Source organism: Phragmites australis, chromosome 12 (assembly GCF_958298935.1).
Source record: "Phragmites australis chromosome 12, lpPhrAust1.1, whole genome shotgun sequence".
Classification (NCBI taxonomy): Eukaryota; Viridiplantae; Streptophyta; class Magnoliopsida; order Poales; family Poaceae; genus Phragmites; species Phragmites australis.
The window spans coordinates 12,763,528-12,789,604 of NC_084932.1; positions in this window are offsets into that span (position 1 = coordinate 12,763,528).

Here is a 26,077-nt window from a genome sequence, read left to right on the forward strand (position 1 = left end):
TTGGAGTGACATGAAGATATGCAAGGTGCACATGGATTTGAATATTTTTGATCCGTTGACAAAGCCATTCCCGCGGCCCAAGCATGAGGCGCAAATGAGAGCTATGGGTATTAGATACTTACTTGATTGACTCTAGTGCAAGTGGGAGATTGAAGGTGATATGCCCTAGAGTCAATCATAGAGATGATTGTATCATACGTCTGTGTTTATGTACTACCGAATAATGTGTTATTCCAAGAGTAACTATCGTTTACATTGATTAGCAAGTATGTGACTTGTTCATAAAACTCTTTATTTATATCATGATGTTATTCTTAGTTGATTCCTGGTCGCACATCATTGTGATGATACATAAGACCAGCATATGTATTGATTGATGATCACGTTTCATGGATCACAGGTATAGAGATACCAGGTCAACAATGTGGACATTTATGTTAGAGAACTTGATGTTGGATAGACCCACCTTGAGATACTGCTAGGATTATTATTTATGATGTGCCATCAGTTGTTATCTCAAATGTTGTACCTGCACGATTCTTAGACCTGAGATCGTCATTGATTCCCAGAATGTGTAGTGGCATACTTTGAGGCTGCCAAACGCTATTCCGTAACTAGGTAGTCATAAAGGTATTTTTCGGGTTTGTCATGAAACATGTCGTTGGGTATGAGCGATCAAGATGGAATTTGCCCCTCCTTGATAACAGGAGAGATATCTTTGGGCCCCTCGAGGTAGTTGGATTGAGAAAGTGTATGGCCATGCCAATATGATTAGAGTTAATCATGATGAATCCACTATTTGATCGAGTGAATGGTCGGGCTATCGCAAGGGTGGCACGTATCTTGCCTTGAGCTTGACTGGTGAAGGGATCGATGTATGTGTATATCAAGGTTCGATCGATATGATCTTTTATGTATACTTCGGAGTCAACATGTCCTACTAGGGGCCGCTATTGATTTCAGTTTAGAAAGGGTTTCCGAGTCATAGCCATTTGTACATGAACCTAACGGGTCACACACTTAATGGGTTGCAACAAAACTTGCAAATTGGATTCGTATATGGGTTCTTATTGGATTGTGATCCATGGGAAGTTAGAGTCCTAAAGGGCTTCCAACATGGGAGTCCATTGGCGAGCTCTATGTAAGGAGAGGTGTGGGTAGGGTGTGCAGAGGGTTGATCCACTCTGAAACCCTAGTCGTAACCTTCCACACGATCTCCCAAAACCCTAGCCGCGCGTGCGGTGCTAGCACATCGGCACTTCGTGTTTTTGTCCAGTACGTGTGGATATCGTAGAGGCATTGCTGCTATTATGGCACTGATCTTCTCGGCGAGTTAAATGTGACGTGGTCGAGGAGCACAACCACCTGCTCGGAGTTGGTCAAGGAGCGTGATCACCTGCACGAGGCTGGTCGCGGATATGATTGAGAAGTTGGTCGAGGAGTTTGATGTGCATGATGTTGGATTTGTCTAATCCAACTCTTCTTCCACTGCACTGCGTGTCTAGCGGTAACAATCTATGATCTCCTACTAGCATGATTTCCTAGATGAACAGTAGAATTATTATTTTTGTTTTAGGCTAATGTAGCCTGCCCATTCCCAACATATGTGTGGTGTGCTTGATGTCGTACTTTAAATTCGTAAGGACTTGATAATGCTATGTGATGTGATGCTTGATGTGATGCTATTGTAATAATCCTAAGATAGACCATTTCATACGCATCACGTTTATCATGTTCACTCACACTTGTTGTACCCCAAGAATGCTAAGATATAGGGGAGCTTTTGCAAAATTTCTTCAAATATGTGCATTAATAGTGATGTCAAAATTAAAATTTATCTAATACACACATTTAGGTGGAGCTCATAATATATCTTAGGATTCAAAATCTTTAATTTAAAATATCTTTTGTAAGCTTTAATCGTGTTGTCACCAATCACAAAAAGGGGGAGATTGAAAGTGCATCTAGATCCCCTATGTGGGTTTTGGATAATTGATGACAAACAATTAAGGAACTAATGAGTTTAATGAGGTTTTGTACAAGTATTAGCCCCTTTGAAGAAGTAAAATGATGTTGGCATCCCTCAAAAGAAAAGATAAGTGGCATATAGTTACTCAATAGATTTAAATTTATTTTATTTTTGAATTTGAGTATAGGTGCGTCGTACTATCAAGAGGGATGCGTTTAGATTAACTTGAAGTTATCTTAGTGCTCAAATAACTCTTTTAGACCAAAGATGAGAGACACATATCACCTCACGAACATCGGATGCTTTAAAAAGTTGTCGGGACCCAGAGTCTCTGGGTTGGCCCGGATACTCCAGGTGACCAGAGTCTCAGGACAATGCTCCGGTAGGGGGTTCTCGATCTGTGGTTGGAGTTCAACCCGGAGTCACCGGGTTGGCCCGGATACTCTGGGTGACTGGAGTCTCCGGACGATACTCTGGCAAAGAGTCTTGGTTAGAGCCTAAAAGTTTCACCTGGAGTCTCCGGGTTCTTGTTCATCTAGCCCCTCCGGGTTGGGTTCCGAATAGGCTCGTAACTGTGCGATAAGTGCCAGCCTAGAGTCTCCGGGTTGACCCGGATACTTCGGGTCAGTACAAAAGGTACTGTAAAAGGTAGTTTTTGGGGGCTGAGTTTAAATAAACCCTCACCTCCTCCTTCATTTGCTGCTGAACCAACTCGAGACAAAAGTATTCAAAGCTACTTTAAAGCCCTCCCACTCCTCTAGTGCATTAAATCTTGCAAGGAATTGAGAGTTGGGATTGAAAAGTGTGATTGAGTGCTAGTGAGCAAAATTTCATTGTTTGAGCACTTGAGGTCTTCATCAAGCTGTCAAATCGCATTCTTTACTCTTGGACCTTGAAGCTCCTAGATGGCTAGGCATTACCCGGTGAACACCCAAGATTGTGGAGTGCCTCGAGAAGTTTGTGGAGGTCATCCTCGCCTCCGCAAGGAAAGAAAAAAGTTGAGTAAGCCCCGAGCTTGATCTTTGTGGTCGCTCGGTGAGGATAAGGGTTGAGAGAGACCTGGCTCTTTTTGTGAGCACCTCAAGGGAGATGTAGGATCGTTTGATCCGAACTTCGGGAAACAAATTTGTGTCTCAGTTGATTTCTTTGTTGTTCTAGTTGTTTTTGGGTGATTTTCCCCGATCTACGTGTTTGTGTGTTTTTAGCTGCAAGTGATCTTTTGAAAAGCCTTCATACATCCTTAGGAACCAATGGTAACACCTGACATCAAATAGATTTACTTAGAATTTCATAGCCTTCGATTTCCTGTTTCATCTGGACTATTCGGGAAGAACTCAGAGCCTCTAGACCCGGAGTATCCAGGTTGACCTAGATTATCCTAAAAGTTTAATCCGCTGCAAAGTTTTAAATTTCAGGAAACGCCTATTCATCCCTCTAGGCAACATCTCGTACATTCAACTATCACTTCCTGTTACCCAGTGCTGCTCCAAAACTGGTAGTAAAGGGAGTTTAGGAGCCGACAGTGATGTACCGTTCTGTAGCAGTGTGTTCCGTGTCTCTTCCCCCTCCCTCCACAACATGTTAATTTGTCCTTGCATTTGCTCTAGGGTTCTTCTAGCTTTGTCAGCTTATCGACGATATTTAGCTGCTTTCCAACTTGCTGCTAAGCTCTCTAGCATACACCTCTTGTATGCAATTTGTCGCTCCAAACCTTCAGCTTATAGCCACGCAGGTCTTTTTGCTTTGGTTTCTTCATCATCGTCTTCATATTCTTCTAAGTGGCCGAAGTTGCCATGCTCTTCAACATGAGGTGCCTTTCCTTTTGCTATTGCCAATGCTTCGAGTGTAGTGCGTAGCCCAGCCTCTATCCTTTGCATTGAAGTATTTGCATCTTCCCGATGGAATGGGTCTTCATGAACCCTACCATCCCCTTCGGCTAGCACAACCATACCATTTTCTTCTTTCTGAACTTCTTCGACCGCCTCAAGTGAGGTGACAATTGCGTCCAACACTGCCAAAGGGTTGGCAGTGATCGCGCCGCCCTCCAAAATCTGTGCCTGTTGTGCCACTGATTCATCAATGGCCTTCGGCTTGTTTTTTGGTGGCAAGGATTCATAATGTATCAATCCCCATGGATGGTGTCAACTATTGGGAACTACTGTAACTGAACAAGGCGGGGGGGGGGGGGGGCCTTTAGAACCTCGAGGTGATCCCAAGGTTAAGAGGCTGAATAGACAAAGTAGGGAACAATGCACTGTTATTAATGTCTCTCTCTCTTTTGGTTATAGTTCTGTCGAATATCTAATTATGATATATATGCGCATAAGGAATATATCATATACGAATAGGGTATGTACAACACGTATTAAGAAGTTTTAGATATCACAAAACCGAATCAGCGGTACCAGATACACCTGGAATCACAGAAGTACATATTAGGAAGTTTTTTATTAGTTACCTAACTCGATGCGGTTAGTACTCAAAACTGATCTATCTACCTAGACGTCAAGGAAAGCAACTCCCTATCGATCACGGCTAGATAGGAATCGATACTGCCACCCGTATATAAGGCTGGGGGAAAAAGAACAGGGGAGACGAGAACAACACACAAGGAAAACAGAGGAAGAGAGAACTCGAGGCAAGCATCAAGACCCTAGCAGAGAAGGTACTCGGCGACCTTAGCTTTAGGTTAGATCAAATCTGATATTCTCTCTATAATAGATTTAGCCCCATTGCTTGTACTCGAGATTATCAATATACGATAGCAACACACCCACAGAACGTAGGGTATTACTCCAATCGGAGGCCTGAACTTGTATACATCGATTGCCCCGTCTCGTGATTAATCCCTGCACTCGAAGGTACCCGATCTATTTACAGACACATTCTCAGGAATCAATCTTCAATAGTTGGCACACCATGTCGGGGCCTTCTTCTGCTTTGCAGGATTAATCATGTCTCGGGCTTACGTTTGCGTTGGATTCTCCGATGACGGCTTCTATGACCACTTCGAGTCGACAGCGGACAGCTTCGGTCCCCTCTCGTCAACTCAGAGATCATCTTCGGAACCATGGTTTTCCATTGGGTCAGCCAAGGTGGACTAATCCATATCGGTACCCTCAAATCCAGACCAGTGGATGCGTACCGTGAGGTGGGACATCTCAAGTGGGATCCTGCGGATCCTAATGTTCTCCACTGTATAGAACACCGATAGCGACCAAGGTGGTGACGGTGATTCAAACACTAGCAAGAGCAGCCAAACAGATCGATTCGTGTATATGGCTAGAAGAAATGACCCTCATCGACTGACCCAATAGCGATAGATCCAGAGGCCATAGTCGATCACGGCACGGAAATTCCCAAAGATTCAGTGATAGCTGTCGCCCCAACAGTACCAGCGCCGAGTTACCACCAGAAACATCCGTAACTGGAGCCTTGCGTGCACTTGACACGATCCTTCACTAGCGGACCACGGGAGAATAGATGCCTCTTGACCTCTCCCAATGACTTCCCATGGGTACTCCTCTACCTGTGATGACTCACGGCTTGAGGGAGAAGCTCCCTCTGAACAGTCACCATGAGGCTTCACCGGCTCGACCGCCACCGAGCCTTGGTAATGACGTGTTCAATACTCCAGATGCTAACAAATGAGGAGTGCATCTGATCCTTTGATCCCTTCCAGAGTTAGATCCGATAAATCTGCTAACCCCTATGGTCAATCAAGTCAAGACCTTACTCGATGCAGCTCAGATCCAAGTTGCTCAAGCAAATAATCCCGGCAATTCTAGGCCCCTAGTCAGTACGGTCCCGGCTTGAGGAGCCACGGGCGGGAACACTCTCGAGTAGGGGAATCTCAGATGGGAAGCTCAGGTGTTTAAGCCCAAACATGACAATGTGGGCCAAACTGTAATTGCCCCATCTATAGGGGCAAAAATCATGAAGACCCGAGGAATCGTATTACCCGTAATTGACATGATCTATGGACGGTGATCAAAAACCACCGTGAAGAATGTCGTGCAGATGATCGCCGCTACTATGACCGTAGGTCTACGGGGCAGGATTGTCCACATGACTCCCCTGCTCGAAGAGGCAGGCGTGAATGTCCCCCACCACTTCCTTCTGATGAGTTCAATGGAGGCTGCGAGGCTTTCGTACATGAACTTTGGTCAATTTGGTGGCTCGAGAAGTTCAAAGCGGGCCTGATCTAGAAATGTGATAGGAAAATCAATCCCAATGAGTGGTTGTAGATCTATACCACAGTTATTCGAGCAGCCGGTGGTGACAATCAAGTAATGGCCAATTACCTGTTAGCCACCCTCGATGGACCCGCAAGGACCTGGTTGCTAAACTTGCCACCCAACTCGATTAGTTCATGGGCAGAACTCAAGGCTCAGTTCATAGCCAATTTCTAAGGAACATTCGAGTGACCAGGAATGGAGAACGATCTCTACCAGCTACACCAAGGCGATAGTGAATCTCTTGGAGATTTTATCCACCGGTTCAGTGACAAATGTAACACGATCCAAGACATCTTTGATGAGTTGGTAATCATTGCCTTCAAATGAGGTGTTCAGGACACAGATTTACGTGGAAAGATGGCTACTAGAAAGATCCGTACGGTCAAAGAGCTTTTCGAATTAGCCGACAACTGCGCAAAATGAGCAAAAGCACATGTGCGTGCTAAAAACCTTCAATCTAGCAAGGACAAATCGAGTCCTTGAAGAGTGGAGGAAAGAAAACCAAACCCAGTGACAAGCGCAAGGGACCTGATACGACTATAGCTAAAGTCGACAGGAACAAATCGCGCAACATCGGGGACAACAAAGGCCTCAATCGAGGTGGCGGGAAGTGGTGCCCCATACATCGGAGCAACCAACATGACTTCGATGAGTGCTATGTGTTCAAGAAAAAGCTTGGAAAAAAGATCAAGGCGAACGCTGAGCGTGGTAATAAGCAGTCTAAGTTGAATGTTAAGGGTAGTGAGCCCCAGTTCCATGAGGCAGACCACAACTTGGCGCACATCTTCAGAGGATACGCCACGTACGAGTCCAAAAGGCAGTACAAAGTGGTCGAGCGAGAAGTTAACTTGGTCCTAATTGGGCCCACTCGGTATCTCAAGTGGTCAAAATAGTTGATCACCTTTGGTCAAACCGATCATCTGGTCGCAATACCACTTCCTGGTCGATACCCGGTTGTGGCTCAACCAACCATAGTCAACATCAAAGTTTCCAAAACTCTGGTCGATGGTGGTAGTTCACTCAACCTCATTTTCTCCAAAACCTTGGACAAGATGGGAATTCAGAGATCAAAGCTTCAAACAGGAGTTGAGCATTTCCACAACATAACTCCCAACTTATCGACCATGCCTCTCAGCCGGATCGAGCTGCCGGTCACGTTTGGCACGCCCGACAATTTCCACACAGAAAAGCTGATCTTTTATGTTGCGGACTTTGAGACGGTGTACAATGTGATTCTAGGCTGCCCAATGATAGGCAAGTTCATGGCGGTGGTTCACTATGCTTACCAGATGCTCAAGATCTTGTGTCCTAAGGGGGCCATTATAGTTAAAGGGGATCAGCGCGTAGTGGTCAAATGCAACAAGCAAAGCCTAGATATGGTCAAACACTTCAGTCGAGTGGCCATCATCCCCAAGGACACAAATTCTAAGCGTCAAAAGCACCAAGATGTTGTCGAGGCCAAAAACTCTAGGCTCGTAAGTCTTGCTAGCACCTCTGAGTCCGACGACGCCAAAGGCAAGATCAACAATGGCGTCAACGATAAGAAGATCGGTGGTTGCATCAAGGCAGTGCCCCTCAACCCATCTGAACCATCTAAGATGGTTAAGATCGGGGCCAATCTTGACCCCAAATAGAACTTGAGTTCGTCACCTTCCTCCAGGAAAACTAAAATGTGTTCGCATGGAAACTATCCAATATGCCCTGGGTCCCCAGGGAGGTGATCGAGCATCAACTAGCTGTCAAATCTGGTGCCAAACTTGTGGCATAGAAGCAGCAAAGATTTGCGGAAGATAGGAAGCGGGCCATCCAGGAGGAGGTCGATAAACTCCTAAAGGCGGGCTTCATTCGAGAAGTGCATCATCCTACATGGCTCGCGAACCCCGTCCTCGTCAAGAAGGCCAATGGCATATGGAGAATGTGCGTCGACTTCACCAACCTCAACAAATCTTGCCCCAAGGATCCTTTTCCTCTCCCACGCATAGACTAGATCGTCGACTCTACGGCAAGCTGCGAATTGCTATGTTTTCTAGATGCCTATTCAGGGTATCACCAAATTAGCATGGGATTAGAGGATGCGGAGAAAACAGGTTTTACTACTTCCTTCGGTGTATTTTGTTATGTAAAGATGCCTTTCGGTTTAAAAAACAATGGTGCTACATATCAAAGGTGTATTCAAAACTGTCTACAACCCCAAATTGGGCGCAATGTAGAAGAATATGTTGATGATATTGTAGTCAAGTTGGAAACCAGAAACGCACTGGTTAAGAATCTCACAGAAACATTCGACAGCCTCAGGAAGTATCACTTGATGCTCAACCCCAAAAAGTGCACGTTCGGTGTGCCGTCCGGCAAGCTTCTCGGCTTTCTGGTGTCAAGTCGAGGCATTGAGGCCAACCCACGCAAAATTGTGGCTCTCGACCAGATGCGGTCACCTTGAACACTGAAGGAGGTTCAAAAACTGACAGGTTGCATCACTGTTGTTAGTCGTTTTATCTCTAGGATGGGCGAGCGAGGAATGCCTTTCTTTAGGTTGTTGAAGAAACAAGACCGATTCGAGTGGACAGAGGAAGCAGAACGCGCCTTCTAGGACTTAAAAAGGTACTTATCTTCCCCATAGATTCTTACACTGCCTAACAAGAAAGAGGAGCTCTTTTTTAATATTGCAGCTACCCCACAAGTCATAAGCACGGTACTGGTGGTCGAACAGGAATGCCCCGAGAAAAAGGCCAAGGTCCAAACACCTGTTTACTACGTGAGTGAGGTTCTACATGATGCTAAGCTACGATACCCGCAAGTACAGAAGCTGATATATGCAGTCTTGATGTCTTCCTGGAAATTACGGCACTACTTCCAAGCGCACAGGATCACGGTCAATCGGGGAGCTACTGGACGAATCACGCAATGGGCGGTAGAACTAAATGAGTTTGATGTAAGCTACGCACCACGCACAAGCGTGAAATCTTGAGTGTTAGCAGATTTTATTGCCGAATGGAGAAGGGTAGAAGAAAAAAGGCCAAACATGGTCGAAGATCACTAGACGCTCTTTTTTGATGGATCACTCATGCTCAAGGGCTCGGGGGCTGGCATTGTGCTCAAATCTCCAACGGGCAATGAACTTAGGCACGTTGTTCAGTTAGACTTTAAAGCCTCTAATAGTGTTGCAGAATATGAAGGACTGGTAAACAGGCTCCACATGGCTGCATTGCTTGGTATCAAACGACTTCTTGTGAAAGGGGACTCACAGCTAGTCGTAAACCAAGTTCAAAAGGAGTACCAGTGCTTGGATGACAACATGGTGGCTTACTTACTCGAGTGAGAAAGCTCGAGCAAAAGTTCGAAGGGCTAGAAGTGACGCACATCAGAAGGAGTGATTAGCTCTGGTGTGGATGAACTTGCTAGACTCGCTTCTTCTCGAGCACCGGTACCCATAGGGGTCTTCGTTGAGAAACTCCTTAAACCATCTGTCTCGCAGTTCGGTGAATGAATGCTGCCCAACCTGACCAGCAGTCTGGTCAGGTCAGCGAGGAAGGACCTGCAAACACGGATGCTGCACTACTTGAACGCAACCCGACTGGGATGACTCCATACGAAGCCTATCTCGAGGGTCGAGACATTCCTGATGATGATGCGTCTGCAAAGAAAATTGCTCATAAATCCAAGCTCTACATTTTGGTAGACGACAAGCTCTACCGAAAGGGGAGTAACAGAATCTTGATGAAGTGCATCACTCAGGAAGAAGGGCAATAAAATATTGCTTGATATCCATGGAGGCATGTGTGGTAATCATGCGTCTTCTTGCACCTTGGTTAGAAAATTTTTCTGCCAAGGATTCTATTGGCTGACTGCCCTCCAGGATGCTTCTGAGGTGGTTAAAAAGTGAGAAAGCTGCCAATTTTTTGGAAGGCAGACCACTCGACCAGCCCAATCTGCAAACAATCCCTCTTTCTTAGCCTTTCTCCGTCTGGGGCTTGGATATCCTGGGACCATTCCCAAGGGCCCAAGGTGGTTACAAGTTCCTATTCATGGCTACCGACACATTCACCAAGTGGATAGAGGCCGAACCTGTAGGAAAAATAATCGCAGAAGCGGCCAAGAAATTCACGAGGAGCATAATTACTCAATTCGGCATTCCACATCAGATAATTATGGATAACGGTAGCCAGTTCAGAAGCGGAACCTTTATTGTGTTTGGCGAAGAATTCGGCATTAAGACTTGTTTCGCCTCAGTAGCTCACCCGTAGAGTAATGGTCAAGTTGAGTGTGCTAATGGTATAGTGTTGCAGGGTATCAAAACTCAAGTCTTCAACAGGCTAAAGGCTTACTCGAAACACTGGCTTAAAGAGCTTCCCTCAATACTATGGGCCATTCGTACGTCGAATAATAGGGCCATCGGTAAAACTCCTTTCTTTTTTATTTATGGAGCGGAAGCGGTGCTCCTGACTGAGTTGCAGTTCGAATCACCTCGAGTGGAAAATTACTCTAAAGAAGGGCAGGAGCACTTACGAGCGGATGACATAAGTCTACTTGAGGAGTATCGAGATCGAGCATCTATTCGAGTGGACAAGTATCAGCAGGCATTGCATAGATATCAAGGCCAGAAAATTCAACTCAGGCAACTCGCTGCTGGGGACCTCGTCCTACGGAAGGTGCAGAAACAGGCCCAGTGCCATAAGTTATCGCCTAAGTGGGAAGGACCTTACATAGTAGTAGAGGTCACTTGACCTGGATTGGTAAGGCTATCTACTCCAAACGGTGAGATACTCGAGCACTCGTGGAACATCGACCAACTCCGAAAGTTTTATGCATAGAAAAGATAGGTTATAGAAAGGATCAGCTTAGATCTTTCAAAAAAACCTTATTCGCCCTTGAACGAGTTGAGGAACCTTTTATACTCCTCCCTTGGGTGGTAGCTGATCACCCAAGGAATCGGCCGCCGACCAGCATAAGGGCCAGGAAAAGTGGCCAAGGCGAAGGCCCTGCTGGAGCTGATGACCGATGCCGGTGATGCCGAGTGCTCTTCTGCCTGGTGCGAAGGCGATCCGGTGGTTGTAAACGGAGAAGATGATCGTGCCTCCCTAGCCTGTGATGACCTGAAGGCTCCACCAACGAAGACCTCGATGGTGGCTTGGTTGATGATCCGGTCGAGATCACCACCATCCTCAATCCTCCCCCGTGCAGAGCACTACGCTGTCTGGCTTGAAGCGTAATCCTTGATGTACTGGTGAACACGGTGAATGGGGGGGGGGGCGGTGATTATCTACGGTGGGCGCTTCTTCCCTCTTTTTCTTAGGCCTACCACTTGAGTCCTCGTCATCGGAGGGAACAATGATGTTTTCAGGAGGACCATGGTGAGAGGCCTAGGGGAAAGGACTTCTGGGATTAGTTCATGAGGACAAGATGGAGTGGAGGCCATGGCTTCAAGCTCTACAAATCTTAGAAGGCAATGGGCAAAGGAACAAAGGGGGGCGATATGAAAGACAGACGGCTTTGAGTCCCCTCTATTTATAGCGGAGGGAACGGGTCTTACTGTATAAACGTAGTCGTCAGGATCTGAAATAATGGCGTCGCCTCGGGTGCGTCGCACATTTGGTGAAGTCAAGATGTCTTTATGGCTTGTCTCATCTCTGCAAAGAGGGATGGGCGGTCATTATGCCATGTCAAATCAAGATTGCGGTGAAAACGAGCACAAACAAGAGTGAGTTTTTAATGCCCACCTGCCTGGCGGTTCGAGCTCACTCGATATTCACATCGCAGTTAAAACAATAGTGCTCGGGGGCTTGCACTCTCGAGTATTCAGCCGAGGATGGTTTGTCGATGCATATGCTCTACTCTCTGTCTTGATTGCTACAACAAACAGAGAGCCAAGGGTTACATTGCATACCTTCGATGCTGGAACTTTACTCTTTGTTTGACTACATTATCAACCAATGGTACAGGTATGTCCTTTTTTACTCTCCGATTGAGTAATATCTTCCTCGACCATACAGTCAGGGGCTACATCACAATACCATTCTTTTTGCAAAATTTTATCTGGCTCTGTGTCGATCATATTGAATAGAACCAATGGAGGCATGTGTTGGGTCGATGACAGACGATTATACCTCAGGAGGCATAACGGCACGAAGATTGTCAGACATCTCACGCCTAACGGCCAAAAGGGTTCTGAAGTCCTAGTCTGCCTCGCATGTGCTCCCTATCTAGTTCATGTTTATGTGCTGATTGAATGCGCAAGTTGATAAAAGTTCGCAGAAAATCCAATATTCTCTAAGTTCTGTATTAGTCTTTTTTCCTTACTATTACGGTCTTCTCGAGTACTCGAGGGCCGCGCATCTAATAGCTTATCTAGTTAAAATTTCAGGTTGACAGTGCATAACTGTATGGTCTTGAGAACGATGACAACATATATCTATCGATTTTTGCATCTACTTATGCTAATCCTATTTCATCGACAAGGAAATAACAGACAAAAGCATAATAAACTAGCAAAGTATAGCATCGTTGCGGGCATTCTTAGATCATAAAATATATCTTACAAAATGCCAGAACAGGCTGGACCATCAGTTTGAGGGACTCTCCCCACTATCATCATTAGGCAAACTAAGCCTCAAAGACTCGACAAATGCTGGAACTACCGCCTGGACGCTTTCGACTAGTTTTATGGCTTCTTCGCTAGTACAATTGAACCCGACTGTCACCAATGAGGTATCGAGCACGGGGTTATAGCTCTTGAGAATACCTAGCAATATGGCAGCACTTGCAGGGGCTGCTTGTGACATAAGGTCAAGGATCTGCTCTTTCAACTCTTGAAGGACCAGAACAACAGCATCCCTTTCAGCCATCATCGCATTCTTTTTAGCTCGAGCAGTGTTCTCTTGATTCCTAAGTCTCTCCCGAAACTTGACATCATCATTAATCTTCTTCATTGTGTCAGCAAAAGCTTTTCCTTGCTGTTGCAGGAGGACTCAAGGCCTAAAAAAGGTAAAACGAACAATATATCTTTACTAGTCACCCAATAATCGAATCATGCACTTGTGATCAAGAACAGACTTACGTTCAATTTTCTCCATCTTGGCTTCGAGCTTTTTGTGGTGGTTGGCATTGGCGGCAGCTACCTGAGCGCTTGTAGCCTAGAGAAGAGCTTTTATTGCCGCCCACAGATCATCAGTCAGAATTGGTATTGAAGTTTCACTTCCCCTGAGCTGCGTGTCTTCTTCGAGTGCGCTCAAGGCAGGATCTCTGATTTGAGCTAAGGCCAAGTCAACCGGAGAAGGCAGCCCCAGATGACTGGTCGAGGCGCTGGCAGCCTTGGTCTGCGCCTCAGTCGATAGTCTGCAATCGACATGATAAGAGAAGAGGAAAAAGAAAGGATTGCTAATTGACCAGTCGAGATCAAAATCCAAGACAAACCTCTTTGAAATCGGAAAATGTGAAATGATGCTTGGATTTTGCCTTTTTGAGGTCACCTTCTTTGTTCTTGGTCCGGTAGGCGGAGCCGATGGAGGAGTTACATATGGATCGGGCAAAGCCAAGTCATCAGTGGCCTGCAAAGAACCAAATAATAAGAAAGCCGTGGCAATATGCAAAGCAGCTCGACGCCGGAGTCGATGAAGACGGGCGCGCTCTGTGTTTCTAGCGAGGAGGAGCGGTGCACTTGGTGGAGGAAGCTGCAAGAGCTCTTGGCGATGACCCTTGTGATGGATCTATAGCGGAGCGTAGCTGGGCTTCGGTTGCTAGTGCGCTTTTTCTCGCTATGAAGGTGGGCGGTGGTCCGGTGGTGTCCTGCTCATGCGTCGCTCGGTCGAGAGAGAAAAGAGAGGGAGGGAGAGCAGAAGGTGAGCATGGCGACCTCCTCGCATTGGAGGATGTGGCAGCGGGCCTTGATGAGGAGCACAAAGGAGACGAAGGTATTTTGAGCTATACCAAAATACAACCACATGCTTTCGGCCTAACAACGCCGGAGCTGTACATAATAGCATATTTCGAAGCTACAGAATTTATAATGGCACCAACCAAGTATAGACTTTTATAATGATATTTTTCTAAACAGAAGATTTCATAATAATATGAAACAAATTTCCCTTTTCAACAAAGGAACTAAACATGACCTAAGACATCATACCATTAACTCACCCAAAGCGACCGGCTCTATATCAACAAAGTGCAGAGGAGTTGAGAGATAAGGAAACGTATTAGCGAGGTGAACTTGGAGTACTCATGCTTATTTGCCTAGTTTTTCAAACTTTGAACTGTGCAAGCATTAATGTCTAAAATGTCAAGAAGGCTGGAGCAGGATCATAAAAACTACTTTAGAATGTGTTTCTTGAACGTATTTAGCACAATAACGTGTTTCCTTATTAAACATGATGGAAATAGGAAAACATGAAGATCCATTTGAAACATAGCAAATATTCTCCTAAATGTGATTTTCTTATAAAACTTGTGCGTTCTAAACAAGCGAAAAAGTGGTGTTAGGAGCTTGGCCTGTTCATTTGGGCTGAGACATTTTCAAAAGTTGTTTCTAGCTTTTGATCTTAGAGAGGCTACTTTTCTAAAAGCTGCTTCTGTAAAAGCGGTAACCATTAGACAACACTACCTTTGGATGGCCTAACATCTTTTGAGCTGAATGAAATGTGCAGTATCTATAATGCCCATGTATGTTTGGAGTGAATATGTATTTGTTTCTGTAAATTGTTTTGGTGACTATTTTTAATATTTTGGGAGAAAAACTAATATATAAGGCATATGTACATGTAACTAGTATTATTAGAAATGTAAATAGTTGATCATCCATATATTGTAATTTTCAAAATATGTGCGAGTCCCAAAATATGTTGTGATCATCCGTTTGAGTACAAAAGTACAAAATGACAAAAAGAAACATAACATCTAGCATATTCTCTCAAGGTCATGAGAGCATTAACAATACTATCACAAAAGACATTCATATCGCTCTGTTCATATCCTAGTGTTCTTGGTTGAGACAAGGATGCTTGAGCAACATTTGAGATGTAGTCTTCATCTTGATCAGATCTCTCAAAAGCACTATCTTTATAAAGTTATAAAGAGTCATGCATGCAATGATAATCTTTGATTGCTTCCGCGTTTAATAACTTGACAACTTCAATAATATTCTCCACTTCATCTTAAAAACACAAATGATCTCTTTATCACATTGCAAAGTGATGACTACAAATGGTTGAACACTTCTTTTTACCCCTAGGATCTAGGGCCTGTCGAAACTTCGGTAAATGATAATTCTCCCCTTTGTATGAAGATACAAAACCCTTCCAATTAGGATACCCTGAATCAACAAGATAATATTGTCCTAAATATGAAATATGTAGCATTAGAAATAGTGATGACAATATGAAACTAGGTAAATACTTTCATTAACATGAAATACATGCAACCATTGAATACCTCTAGGAGGAAAAGTCATCACCTCCTTGATAACCTCAAGAGTAAAGTCACCATGTAATGCTTCTGAGATTATGGTCACCATAATAACATCGTCCACCATGTGCATCATGAGCCTAACCACAAAATTCTTCCCTTTCTTCTTCAGGTTAGAAGATTTTCCCTTCCTATTCAATCCCTTCCCAACAGGCCCCTTATTTTTTGTGTTTTCCTCAATGCTTTGCTCATCCTTGTCATCCTAATCATCCAAATTAATGTGGCCGGTTCCACCTTCTTCACCAAGAACTTCAAGCTCTTCGTAGCTCTAGCTTGTCTTGGGCCTGGGCTTCAGGGGCCCATCAATCGTGACACACTAGCTATGGTGGAGCAAGATCTTCGGCGTTGACTATGTGGTGGCAGCGGCAGCGGCCATGTTGTGGTGCGGCAGTCATGGGCAATGTCTTTGGTGTATAAGAGAAAAGCGGTGGTAGGGTGGTCAGCACCGACGGTGGTCATGGTCCAAAACCAGAGGAGACTGGGCACCACGGTCATGAAGCCATCTCTATGGGTCACGGATGCTGTTGGTGGGGAGATAGAGGTGGAGAGTGGAGACTCACATCAGAGTAAGGACCTTGTGAGAGTTTTTTTAACTCATATACGTTAGGAACATAGTACAGGCTTGAAGGAAATCCCCAATTTCATGAATGTAGCACCATAGCTACTAAAAACATCTCTTGCTCAGCTTGAGGACGATAAGGATAGCTGCAACAGTAGTGAGCAGCCATTGATCCTCCATCTTTGGCTACATAACATATGCACATGCAAATTCCATTTGATCATCTTCTTGATTGTCGGTAGTGATGGATACCATAGCAGGGCAACGCACTGCGCTGCTACAAGCAATCTCTAAGGCGGTAACTCACATCAGCGCCAGATGTCTTCAACAGGGGCCTATGGTAGATGCCCCCTATATTTGTAAGGCACTAAGAACACCACAACGTTGATATCTTAGGGCATCTTTCATGCTTACCGATTGACTTGCTGGCAGCCCTTCTGGCTGTCTCCTTAGACTATACACCTAAGATTGTAGTTTGTTGATTTGTATATTTGTAATGAACTCCACCGGGCTCAACCAATATTGCACGCCTTCATAAGTCTGGGGCTTCAATGGCGATGATCCGAAATAGGACAAGATCGACCTCATCAAAAGTAAAGGCATCAGCACTTCTGGAATGATTTATTATCTCAAGTAGTATAGACTCAATGGAGATCAGAGCATAGGATTTACTACATTGTAGAAACTCCATGAATGTTGAATTGATGGACGAGGGAGGCTCCTTTGGACAACATCAAGGGTGATGAGGGCATCTAGCAAGCTGGCAATGACAGGCTCTGAGTTGTTGGTTGTAGTAGCAGGTATCACCAGGTCCACACATGACTAGGTGTCATCAACATGCTAGAGTACATGTATCAACATCCTCGTGTCGAGGATCCTCAGAGATGAGGATGGGAGTGGATGGGACTGGTATGAATGGGAGTAGAGGTGTCGTGGGGGGGGGGCGGTGGTGTGAATGTGAGTGGGAGCAACATGGGGGCTGGCAACGCAGATGGGAGCGCTTGGAGTCGGTAGCAGCATGGATGGGCATGGGGCCTGGTGGCACGGATGGGAGTGGCATAAAGGGCAGCTGCGTGGAGGTGGAGGGGAATTTATGTGTGCTAACCAGTTTGTTCACTTGAAGCCGGATGATGATGGACACAACACCAGCGATGGCACTGGACTCAACACTAGCAGTGGTGTTGATTACAGCCAGAATTAATTCGATGGCTTCAAATCCGAAGGGCCAGCAACTATTTCGGCCATGGTGATGGTGACGAGGAGGAACTAGGAGCTTCAACCAAGATAGAGAATGGAAACACTACGTAACACCCAAAAATTCAATTTTTGCAATAATTTAAAAGTTTGCTAGAAATTTAATCAGGTGTTGCAACTTAGTTCAATAAGAAATTAATTTCTAAATTTAACTTGGCCTAGGATAAATGTTTGAATACATTCATGCCGTTGTAAACGCAATAAGGTTTTATTGGGTGGAAAAAGTTTGCAAAATTTCGCTAGGATTCGCCGTTTTAAAACCTCATTTGAAAATGTGTGGAAATTCAATTGGAAAAGGCTTTGAAAATAAAGAAAATGCTTTTGGGCCGAATTCCTTTTCCAACCCAGCTCACCCCCTCCCCCTCCCTTCTTTCCCCTCCCGCGTGGGCCGGCCCTTTGTCTCAGCGCCAGCCCAAGTCGGCCTGCTCCACTTCGGCCGAGCCGCCTCACCCCGCCGCTCTCACTGCCAAGTGGGTCCCGCCCAAGCCAAGCCGAGCACTCGCCTGAGCCGCCCCTTTTCTTCCTCTCTCGCTGCCGCGTGGGTCCTGCCCGAGACGCAAGCCGAGCCGCCGCCCGATCGGCTCCTCTTCTCCTTGCTCCGGCCGCGCCCGAGCTCCAACGGCCATCGGCCGTTTTCCCTTTCCCCGACGCCCTCTCCTCTCCCTATAACTGCCGAATTCAAACCCTAAAGCTCCACCAAGTGTTCCCAGGCTGTTTCCCTCTCTTTCCCCTCTCTATTGCGCGGTAATTGCAAGAAACCGCCGGCCATCAAGGCCATGGCCGCCGCCCCTTCCCCTTCGGATTCCGGCTGCCCTGCTAGCTCATTCCCCTATTTAAGCCGCCCTCTACCACCTCGACGAGGTCCCGCATGCCACACACCCTCTCAAACCCTACTTTTCTGCTTGGAATGCCACTGCCACCCATTTCTTCTTCGGCTCCAGTGAGACGCGCCACCGCCGTCGTTCCTCGCGTGTGTGCCATCTCCGGCTGAACTAATTCCCTCCTCGGCACTGCAGGACCATCCAGAGCCGATTCCTCGAGTCGCCGTCGTTGTTCAGACGCCGGAGCTCCCCTTCCGCCACAGCACCGACCACCACCGCCGTCCTCGCCGTCGCCCGGTGACCCTGACGCCCCTCCGGCCTTCCTTTTGCTCGGGGTGAGTTCGCCGGACTCCCCTCACTCACTTCCGCCGCTCGTCGGAGCAGCCCGGCCGTCGGAGCCCGATTCGGTTAACTCCGGCCGCACTCTAACCACCCCGCCGCCATAAGCCACCGTTCACGCCACCGTACCGATCTCCTTTCTACGGCCAAGATTAAAACCCTCTTTGTTTTTGAAGTTCAGTCCACCATGGACCCGTGGACCAGCCTTCAGGCCCTGGTCCACGGGCTCATGAACCTATTTCACAACCTTTTCTAATAGAAGAATAAATCAATAAATTTTTATGACGTCATAAATCCAATTTCCAGTATAAAAACAATTCGGATTTTCTCTGATAATAAGTAAAATTTGCAGAAACACCCCTGGAACTTCAAACGCTCATATTCTCGTAAAAACGTGTAGATTCTGTTTATAGGGGTTTCCCCTAGTTTTAGAACTGTTTGGTGTACTGTTCTTATGTATGATTGTGTGCTCGTGTAGATGATTCAGTCCAAGAGTTCGGGAACTTCCCGGAAGAAGATTTTGAGGGACCTGTGCATCACTTCGACGAAGGCAAGTGTCTTGACCATGTTGCGAACCCAGTTTTTACATAAAGATAGTCTTTACCAAATATGCATGATGTTTTACAAAATGGGCAGTATAGCGAACACTAGTGTTAGTTTTAGATGTTTTATCCTTAAAATAACATCATGTTTATGCTTAGCCATGCTTTTAGATGAACATGTAGTATGTAGGTGATGAATCATGAGTTATGAACTAAAATTTGATATAGGAAGTATGACATGAAAACTGATGTTGTTAAGGGAGTTAACAACAAGGATATTTGGGGTTTTTGGGCAAGAAAGGGGTTATTCTGGGCATGGTTGGTTGATTGGAAATGTTTGGTAAACTACCCTTATGGGGTTATTGGAGGTCTTGCCCAGACCATTTTAAAGACCGGTTCATGGAGCGACCATCCATGGCAACAGAACAACCACGGGACCAATATGGTACGTCTTGGCCTAGTAATTAGATGTTCTCCCAGTGTTGTATGAGACAATTGGATGTGTAGATAAGGAAGGGTTACTTCCCGATTCTACCCGGCACTAGAGGGGGCTTCTGGGGTGGAGGGTTACTCCACTTATGTACAACAGTGAAACCTCAGTGGGCAAGTGCATACTGGGAGACTCTTTGGAAAAGCCTCGTAGTGATCTCTTGGCGCACACCCCGGAAGTGTGTAAGGTACTGGCAGGTACCGGCAACAGAGAAGATCACGACTTGTGGGTAAAGTGTACAAACTCTGCACAGTGTCAAACTGAATATTCAGCCGTGCTCACGGTTATGAGCGACATGGACCCTCATATGATTAGTCGGGTGGATGTCTTACATGGTTGAGAATTGGTTGAATTCTCGGAGGTTCAAGAAAATCTTTTGTACATCTTTTCCTTTTTAAAATAAAATTTGCTTTTCCATAGTTCAGGGATAAAATCGGCTTTTATGCAAATAAAACCCTAGAGAATAGGAAATCTTGGTTCAAGCCACCATATCATATTTATTTTTCCCCCAATTGTTGAGCATTGGAAATACTCACGCTTGCTGTTTCAGAAGGTGAAACTTTTGAAGAATTCCCTGAAGATGATTTCCCTGAAGATGATGCCAAGTTCTAGGCTTATGGAGCTCCTGGTCGGCTGCCTGTTGGCATGGAGCTGCGCTGTTCTTTTCCGTTGTGGTCTATTTTCTTTTAGACCTGTGTGTGGTCATTTTGTAATAAATAGCGTTGTAATAAGAAGCACTGTGTCTGTTATGCACTGATGATGTCGCTATATGTATGAATAAACTGATCCTGGCATACATATAGTTTACATCTGGTTTTGATCTTAAAACCGGGTGTGACAAACTAACTAATAGTAATAGATCTAGGCATATGGGGGTGTAGGTCCCCTCCCTCTCGACTTTGGCATGGTTGTTGGTAGCAAAGTAGGGAGGGGACATATTGGGGGAATGGTACCACATACCCCTCTTGACTTCATCTAACCTCGAAGATGGGAAGTGATTCGTAATACTACCTATTTCCATTGAGATACTTTGGTTACAGGTATGGACTCAAAGAATGGCCAACGGGCAAGGAGCCTGAAGGCCAAACCTCTAAGAGGTCGATGATCACTAGAGGAGCCAACCAGGCTCAAAGGTTAGGCCTATGCAGAGAAAGGAGCCAGAAGGAATGAAGCCTACATCGAAGCCTAGAATAACGAAGGATGAGTAAGAGGTTCGGCTACCAGAGGCTCGAGGGTAGCTGAGACATGGGGACGAAGGCCAAGAGTTCTGAAATTCCCACTGATCGAAGATAGCTACAGGGGTCATAAGTGTAAAATCTCATGTTTGTATGACATGTACGGGTAAAATGATTGCAATACCTGAGTATATTATGATATCCTAATAGGCAATGGCACTCCTGTAATGTGAACTGAGCTGGTTGGGGGATGAATATAAATATCCCAGCCCCTCTAGTGCAAAAGATGATGAATCCCAGTGACACCATATAATCCTTCACTATGTTGTGATCCCAATTTCCATGATCACAACATTTAGCACGAACCGTGGGGATCGAACCCATGACCATGTGATGGAGGTCCTTGACAATGAGTAGTATAGAACTACCATATCTAGATACCCCAGGGTTCTTTGTCATTCTCGGCATATACCTTTATCTCCAGGAAGGGAATCCCTAGACACATGGAAACCACCTATAGATACCCGAGATATCTCATAAATAGAGAAGTTTATCTCCAAGAACAGGAAAAACAATTCCAGAGACCACATGACGCCCTGTATATATGCGAAGCCTAGGGACCCTGCAGAGGACAAGTGGACACAACTATATACACGCCATGGAAGTTTGCGGAAGCTCTGCATCCACCAAGTCTTTCACAGTTAGATCTGTATTAGCATCTCCCTCCGACTACAAGCTAGGAAGTGGTCTAACTAGGTCAGATCCATCTAGGCTAGTCACCCACCCCCTTGTAATAGTCTTAGAGATCAATAAAAGACAAATAGTACATAGGGCTATTATCCTAAGGGAGTCATGAACCAGTATAAAAACTCCTCTATGTGTTCTTTGATTTGTCTACTTGAAGCATCACCTATCTCTTTTACTCATTTGTAAGATCGGTGGTTCACCAATCTTCAACAGCTAGCGTCATCCGTGGGGGTCATGACAATAAATGTTGAAACATCTATACACAATATGCCGTCGACTTCGCCTAAGCCTGCACAGAGAACCAACTTCTTGAATGAGGGGTTCTACGACAACTTCACCCCTTCAACAGATGAATCAATGATCGATCGGGTGAACCTCGGCGAAGAACTATCTGGTGATGATTCTAGAGATGAGGTAAGTCGCTTCATGGATCAATGCGCTAAGGACTACAACATTGAGTTGAAACCACTCGGCTGCTAAGACAATCACGAATGCGATATTCACCATAAGTCGGGATCCTCCCCGTAGCTTCCAACAACAAGGATTGACGAGACACCTACCTGGAGCAATCTGATGACACATCCATGATAGATTTGGACTCCTCTAGTGGAGATTACCACCAAGAAGTCTTCACCATCGGAGATAGAGACAACAACCTGGTCAATCAATATGACAATCCTACAAACACACAGATCCCTACCACTCCGGTTCCAGGTGATGGCCAGGTTCCATTGACCATGCCTCCCCAGATCCAAAACCCTAACGGAACATAGGGTTTGCCATCGCCTGGCTATCAGCAGGGGGTTCGGTGCTATAGATATGCAATGGCGCAGATGCTCCTCCTTCTACAAGAGGCTTTCATACGCCCTCTGACTGCTGATCTGACAACCCCGCCGATAAGGGCTAGATAAACTCAGTGACTGGCATGACGAAGAAGGCTCTCATCCAGGACGAGAACTCTTTTCTAACTGTTTCTAGGAATAGCTCTAATCAGAGGAAGTCCTACACCACCCTCTCTTGTGATGGATCAAATTCAGAGAGGCGTAATCCCCAGAACAAGATGTCCCGATAAGATAATCGAGCAACTAACTGTCATCGAACTTTGCAGTCAAAGGTCATCCGATCAATGTCATGCGCAAGGTTATTAGTGAGCAGAGGTGCTCGAAGACCCCCGAGGAGGCATCGAGCGCACCTTGACTGTCTGAATGGAGGACGTCCTAGCACCGCTTGAGCCAGGGCTAGTCTCTAACCCCCATGGGTAAGACACCTGAGGCCACCTACACCAAGCAAGGTGCCATCAACGGGTACCAGGACTTCTCTTCGGATCTACAGAATGTGAACTAACCGGCAAGGTTCTGCCCTAGGTTGATAGAGAAGTACAATGAGAGCACGAATCCTGTTGAGTTCCTCCAGATCTACACCATGTCTATCCAAGCGACTAGTGTGGATGAGAAGGTAATGACAAATTACCTCTCCATAGCTCTTGAAGGAGTAGCCAGAACCAGGCTGACCAACCTATTGCTAGGAACAATCTACTTGTGGGAGCAGCTCTGTGATGTATTATGAGCAAACTTCCAAGGTACGTACATTCTCCCTGGCATGAAAAAGGATCTCTACCATTGTGAGCAGATAGAGAAAGAAACATTGCATGAGTTCACGCGCTGCTTCAGCAACACCCGGAACAGCATCCCTAGATCAGAGACTATGATGTCATCCAAGCATTCACTCAGGTGGTTAGGAGCCGATGATGCATTGAATATGTCACCAGAAAGGAGCTTGAGACAGTCAAAGAGCTCATGAAGATCATTGATATGGCCGCCAAGGTCAAAGAGGCATTCCTCTTTGTCAAGTAGAAGACCCAAGGCATCAAGCGCCCTCAGCTCGGGCTCGACAACAACATGTACAAGAGCAAGTGCAAGATAAATCCAAGGGAGGTAAGGGTAAGACAACCAAAGCTAACAAATTTTGTAGATCCACCTAACACCCGTCCCGAGTAGCACTCCTATTCACTCTGGGGCAAGGGCTATACACCAGGCATCGACAACCATAGCCTCCATGAGTGCTGCCTATAAAAAAAGATGGTCAAAGCCAAAATTGAGAAAGAGGCCAAGGGAAAAAAAGACCTAGGTCACAGCCCAAAGCAGGGACTCTAGCTCCAGCAGCAGTGAGGATGACTTGGATCCGATGTCCTTCCAGCTGGGCGAGTAGACCATCAACCACATGTTCAGTGGTTCCGCTTCCTACGAGTACAAGTGGCAGTACAAGACGGTGGCCCAAGAAGTCTTAGCTATCATCCCCAAGGGTCGCCAAGACATTAAGTGGTCAGATGTTCAGATTTCCTTTGGCCGGGGCGACTGCCTACATAACTTCGTACAACCAAACTACTTCTTGATAAGGTCTCCTAAGTACTTATCGATGGAGGAAGCTCCCTCAACATCCTCTTCGTAGGCGCACTTGAAGCGATGCAGATCTCCCGATCTGCCATCAAACCGGTTACGAGAGCCTTCCACGGTATAGTACCCAGATCTTCGGCCACTCCTATCGGCCACATATCGCGACCTTTGGGAAGTGTTGGGACTGAGATCCCAGATAATGTGGACCTTCGGTTACGGGAATATCGAAGGGTCCTCGGAGTGACACGTGTTAGAGGTAGAATAGTTTTTCCGATGTCTCTTCTGGGTACAGTGTGGCCCTATTTATAGCCCGTACTCGACCACCCCAGGCGCGGTTTACAAATCCTACCCTTTTACCTGCTACATTCTCGGAATATCCGGGGGCATTATGGTACAAGTGAGCATAATTACATAATTACAACCCTGCGCTGAACGACCAAAAATGGGCCCACTGTCCCGCAATGATCTTTGTCTCCGGAGATCTACCGAAGCCTTCTCCACCCGGTCGTCCGTCAGATGGCCTTCGGCCCCCGAGCGAATGTCGGCTTGTATCTTCGCCCGCTGCGATCACTCAGGACCACAGGCACGGACTTCGCCCTCCGGTCGAAGGTTGCCCTCATCTTCACCGACACGAGAGATCGAGGATGCTGGCGCGCCTACACCCTTCGACCAATGGAGCTTTGTGATCTTTGCCACCTGCGGATGAAGTCCCTGAAATGAAGTTGCAATGGCAAGCATGCGATCTTTCCAGTAGACTTTGAGGTACCCTCCAAAGAGGGGGGGGGGGAGATCACCCCCAACAGTAGCCCCCTACTGGTAAGGTTTATCTTCGATAGGCCGAACCTATAGTCTGCAAGATGTATCTCAACACCGTCCACTTTGGCCTGTCGAAGTCTAATGTGGCGGATGCACTTCGTTGAAAATTATTATTATTATTTTTTTTTGGTGTTGTCAAACGGTCCCTTGGTAACTGCATCGTTGATATGCATTTAATTTCCTTGATGTACACTGAAGCATAGTTTTTTCCGTTGGTTCAAGTTCATCCGCAGGTCCCCCTACGCTATAAATATCACACCGCACTCAATTGTTTTTACCACACCTTTTCTGAAGCTGTCGCTCTCGTACGAAGCCTCTTACTGATTTTCAAGCCTTTCTCAGACGAAGCTCCCCTTTTGAGCTCTTCGTGTAATTTACTGTTTAAGTCATCCCCTTTGAGCCGAATGGCACCAAAGGTCCGGTCTTCTTGCCCAAAGACGTACTGGATTGGGAAATCCAAGGTGGATGACGAAGTGTTAGCTAGCCTTGTGAAGGAGGGGTTGATTAATGATGTTTCGAACCAAGCGCTGGGGAGGTTGATGATGCGAAGAAGATTTTTAGTACCTTCATCCTCCCCGAGCTTGAAATTCCGCTCGGCCAGAAGCCCGTCAATGAGCTCCTCGACGCTTCCGACGTGGCAATTGCGAAGGTATAACAGTATGTTTTTTATTATTGTTGTACTTAGTATTTGCTCACATATGTGCGACATCCCAGGCTCTGCTTTTATCACGGGCTTAGCGCAAGCAAGCAGAGAAATCCGAAGCCCGTGCCCGGAGCGCACACACGCAAATTGATATGCTCCAGAAGCGCACCGAGAAAGCCGAAGGCCAGAAGCGCGAGGTATCGTGCCAAGCGAGGGAAGCTGAGTAACACTTGGAACAGCTTCAGAAAGGAACTCAGCACCCTTCGCTCGGAGAAGCAAGTGGCTGAATAGGAGGTGAAATACTTGCGCCAAAACCTGCAATCTTCCGAGGGGCAAGTATGTGACCTGTAGGCGCTTTGTGCCTCGGAGAGTGCTAAGGGATAGCAGCTGCAAGGCGAACTGAGCGAGGCGAAGGCTTTCTCCGAAGATGCTCTGAACATGCTTGGGGAGCTCAAGCCGAAGGCAATCGCTGCGTCCGAAGCTACCAGCAATACCTTCGAAGGTATTGGTGCCTCGGTGACGCCCCCAACAATCGATCTTGTTGGGCTGGGAGGACATATAGGTTGGATTAGTGAAACCAGCGGAAGCCTTCTCCCTGCTGCTCAGCTTTACGGTGACTTTTGCGCGATGGTCGCTGC